Below are 5168 nucleotides of genomic sequence, written 5' to 3'. Positions count from 1 at the left end.
ATTCGTGTATAGAAATGCAACTGATTTCTGAGCATTGATTTTGTATCCCGCCATATTACTGAATTGCTCTAATAGTTTGGGAGTGGATTCTTTTGGGTTTTCCATATAGAGTATCATTTCATCTGTGAAGAGAGATATTTTGACTTCTTCTTTGGNTCTTTTTATGTCTTCCTCAATATCTTTCAAAAGTGATCTATAGTTTCTAGGATATAGGTCCTTTACGTCTCTGGTTAAGTTAATTCCAAGGTAACGCATGGTTTTTGGTGTTATTGTAAATGGGATGGATTCCCTAATTTCTCTTTCTTCAGTCTCGTTATTCGTGTATAGAAATGCAACTGATTTCTGGGCATTGATTTTGTATCCTGCCACCTTACTGAATTGTTCTATAACTTCTAATAGTTTGGGAGTGGATTCCTTTGGGTTTTCCATATAGAGTATCATGTCATCTGCAAAGAGAGACAGTTTGACTTCTTCTTTGCCGATTTGGATACCTTTGATCCCTTTTTGTCGTCTGATTGCTGTTGCAAGGACTTCTAGTACCATGTTGAATAATAGTAGCGAGAGTGGGCATCCTTGTCGTGTTCCTGATCTTAAGGGAAAGGCTTCCAGTTTTTCGCCATTGAGAAANGCTTCCAGCTTTTCCCCATTGAGAATAATGCTTGCAGTAGGCTTTTCATAGATGGCTTTTATGAGATTGAGAAATGTACCCTCTATTCCTACACTCTGAAGGGTTTTAAATCAGGAAAGGATGCTGTATTTTGTCAAATGCTTTTCTGCATCAATTGAGAGGATCATATGGTTCCTTGAGTCTTTTCTTGTTGATATGATGTATCACATTGATTGATTTGCGAGTGTTGAACCATGCTTGCATCCCAGGTATGAATCCCACTTGGTCATGATGGATAATCCTTTTAATGTACTGTTGGATTCTATTAGCAAGGATCTTGTTGAGGATTTTGGCATCCATATTCATTAGAGAAATCGGTCTGTAATTCTCCTTTTTGAGGGGGTCTTTGCCTGGTTTGGGGATCAAGGTAATATTAGCCTCATAGAATGAGTTTGGTAGCTTTCCTTCTGTTTCTATTTTTTGAAATAGCTTTAGGAGAATAGGTATTATTCTTTCTCTGAATGTTTGGTAGAATTCCCCAGGAAAACCGTCTGGGCCTGGAGTTTTATTATTTGGAAGGTTGTTTATCACTGACTCAATTTCTTCATAGTTAATTGGCCTATTTAAGAAATCTATTTCTTCCTGTTTCAGTCTTGGTAGTTTATAGGTTTCCAGGAAGGCCTCCATCTCTTCCAGATTGTTTAGTTTTTTGGCATATAGCTGTTGATAAAAGTTTCTAATAATCCTTCCAATTTCATTGGTGTTGGTTGTGACCTCTCCTTTTTCATTCATAATTTTATTAATTTGGGTCCTTTCTCTTTTCTTTTGGATAAGTCTTGCCAGTGGTATGTCAATTTTATTGATTCTCTCAAAGAACCAGCTTCCAGTCCTGTTGATCTGCTCTACTGTACTTCTGGTTTCTAATTAATTGATTTCTGCTCTAATCTTGGACAACTGCTTCCTCATGCGTGGATTAGGCCTGTCCCTCTGTTGCTGTTCCAGTTTCTTGAGGTGAGAATATAGAAACTGCATTTTAGATTTTTCTATTCTTTTGAGTGAGGCTTGGATGGCTATGTATTTCCCCCTTAGGACTGCCTTTGCAGTATCCCATAGGTTTTGGACCGTTGTGTATTCATTCTCGTTGGTCTCCATAAATTGTTTAAATTGATTTTTGATTTCCTGGTTTATCAAGTCATTCCTGAGCAGGATGGTTCTTAGTCTCCAAGTATTTGAGTGTCTTCCAAATTTTTCCTTGTGGTTGAGTTCCAATTTCAGAGCGTTGTGGTCTGAGAATATGCAGGGGATAATTTCAATCTTTTGGTATTGGCTGAGACCTGTTTTGTGTCCCAGAGCATGATCTATTCTTGAGAATGTTCCATGGGCATTTGAATAGAATGAGTATTCTTTGGTTCTGGGGTGTAGTGTTCTATATATATCTATGAGGTCCAACTCGTTGAGTATGGCATTCAAAGCCTTGATTCTTTGCTTAGTCTTTGCANGTCTATTTTCTGATAGTGGGGTGTTGAGGTCCCCTACTATTAATGTATTTTTATCTATATGTCTCTTTATTGTGGTTAGAGTTGGCTTGTGTATCTTGCTGCTCCCCTGTTGGGGGCATAAATATTTATAAGTGTCATATCCACTTGTTGGGTACATTCTTTAAGAATAATATAGTGCCTTTCTGTGTCTCTAAGTATAGTCTTTAGTTTAAGATCCAATCTGNGGCCTCTAGTTTAAAATCCAGTCTATCTGATATGAGAATTGCTACTCCAGCTTTCTTTTGAGGTCCATTTGCGTGGAAGATGGTACTCCATCCCCTTACTCTAAGTCTGAATGCATCTTTGGGTTCAAAATGAGTCTCTTGTAGACAGCAAATGGATGGGTCATGTCTTTTTATCCAATCTGCAACCCTTTGGCGTTTTATGGGAGCATTTAATCCATTTAGATTGATAGAGATTATTGACAGATATGATTTTAATGATGCCATTTCTCTTTAAAGTCTTTGTATCGGTTGTGACTTTCTGCTCTGTATCACTCTTGGGGCCTTTTTACCTTTATAGAACCCCCCTTAATATCTTCTGTAGGGCTGGTTTCATGGTTACGAAATTGGTTAATGACTGGTGATTCTGGAACATCTTTATTTCTCCATCAATTCTGAATGACAGCCTTGCTGGATAAAGGATCCTTGGCTGCATGTTTTTCTCTGAAAGAGTTTGGGCCCCCCCAACCCTTTCTCTCATTCCAGATCTGTGTAGACAGGTCTGACGTAATTCTGATACCTTTGCCTTGGTACGTGAGAAATTTCTTTGCCCTGGCTGCTTTCAATACTGTATCCTTGGATCTAATATTTGCGAATTGCACTATGATGTGACGTGGCGTAGGTTTGTCGTGGTTGAGCTTGGGAGGGGTCCTCTCTGCCTCTTGGACATGAATGTTTGCTTCCCTCGCCAGATTAGGGAAGTTTTCAGCTACAATTTGTTCGAATATCTCTTCTAGACCTCTGTTTTTCTCCACCCCCTCAGGGATGCCAATGATTCTGACATTGGATCGTTTCATTGAGTCAGTAATCTCCCGTAACCTACATTCGTGGGCATGGATTTTTTTAAGACCAGCTTCTATTTCCGTTTTTTCTTCTAACCCATCCTCCAATTCGCTAATACATTCCTCTGCCTCATTCACCCTAGCGGTCAGAGCCTCTAGTTTTGACTGCATTTGGCTCATAGAATTTTTAATTTCTGTCAGATTCGCTCTCATTTCCACTCTTAGAGATTCTATATTCTCATTAATATTTTCATTTATACTTTTTTCAAGTGTACACATCATCTTGACCATTGTTAGTCTGAATTCCATTTCTGATAATTTGGTTATATCCATATCCATTAGTTCTGTGGCAGAGGCCGCAGACTCATTGTCTTTTCTTTGCTGGGGGGACTTCTCCTTCTCGTCATTCTGATGAGGAGAGGTTGTGGGGTTGTCCAGAGCCCAAATTATTGACCGGGACCCAGGCCGTGTGCCCTTGTTTTATAGGGATCTTAGGGATGTGGGCTTCTTTTTTAAAGATTTTATTTATTTATGTGGCAGAGAGACAATCAGCGAGAGAGGGAACACAAGCAGGGGAGTGGCAGAGGAAGAAGCAGGCTCCCAGCAGAGGAGCCCGATGAGGGACTCCTTTCCGGAATCCCAGGATCACGCCCTGAGCTGAAGACAGGCGCAATGACGGCGCCACCCAGGCGCCCCGGGATGTGGGCTTCTTGATTTTTCAGCCTGCCTTCTGGGGGGGGGGCCTGCTGCGCCGATACTCAGGCAACCCTGTCTGGGTAGAGTCTCTGTGTCCCTTGGGAGGGGGGATGGGGGTGGGCATACTGTGAGCCAGTCTTTTCAGGCTTTTGTTCTCTGGCGGCTTTCCCTGGCGGTTTGCTGTGCCTCTTCTGAGAGTCAGAGCAGCAGTTGCCTAATCTCAGCCTCTGTCTTAGAACAGAGGGATCGCGGACCGTTCTCTACTGATTTGGCCACTTTAACTCTGTTACTGTTGGTGCTGCTCAACCCTGCAGTGTCCCGGGATGTGCGCCCCACACCCGGCATCCCAGCCTTCACTTCCAGGGCCGGTGCGTCTCTGTCCTTTGTGTTTCTAACACTGCCGGCCGCCAGCCGCCCCGCGCACTCCCAGAGCTCCCGTCTCAGTCCGGTTCCAGTGAGCGCACCGGAGCTTTGTTAGGTCTGGTCGTGCGCGTTCCCCAGCTCACGGTCTCAGACTGCTCTCCTGCGGGTGCCGGTCCGCGAGTCCACTGCTCCCCTGTGCAGGTGGCTACCGCTTCCCAGCACCCAAACGCGGCGGCTTCCTCCCCCTTCCGTTTATCTTCTGATAACTGTGCACGGTTTCACGGCTCCCTGCTCGTACCTCAATACTCAGCGCTGGAGATGTTCATTTGTAGAGATCCAGATGTATCTTCCTGCATCTCAGGCTGATTCCATGGGTGTTCAGGCTGGTCTGTTTCCTATCCAGCTTGACTAAGGGGACCAGCTGAAAAAGGGGTCCCCTACTCTTTCCCCATCTTCCGGCAGTCCTGTATCTTTCATTTTCTTGATTTTATACCATCATTTTGTGGAACATACGTCCCAAGAGTCTCTTGAGGAATGTTGCAGGCAGGTGTCTTTTTTTGTTTTTTCCCCTTTTCATTAGAACTTGCATGTCTGCAACTGTCTTTATTTTGAGTATAGAATTCTCCGTTGAAAATAAGTTTTAATCAGATTATTATAGGGTTGGCTTTACAGTGTTTTAGCTTCCAGTTTAGCTTCCAGCTTTACGGTGTTTTAGCTGCCACTGAGAAATCCTACCTCGTGATTCCTATTCTTAAAAGGTGACTGACATTTTCTTCCTTCCCTCTTCCTTCCTCCCTCCCTCCCTTCCTTCCTTCCTTCCTTCCTTCCTTCCTTCCTTCCTTCCTTCATTTTGTTTTTCAAACAACAAAAATTTATTATCTTACAATTCTGGAGCCCAGAGTACAAAATTTGTCTCACTGGGCTGAAGTCAAGGAATAGGGAGACGTTTACCTACTTCATT

The sequence above is a fragment of the Ailuropoda melanoleuca genome, chromosome 5 (assembly GCF_002007445.2).
Source record: "Ailuropoda melanoleuca isolate Jingjing chromosome 5, ASM200744v2, whole genome shotgun sequence".
Taxonomy (NCBI): Eukaryota; Metazoa; Chordata; class Mammalia; order Carnivora; family Ursidae; genus Ailuropoda; species Ailuropoda melanoleuca.
This window is presented reverse-complemented; position numbering follows the sequence as displayed.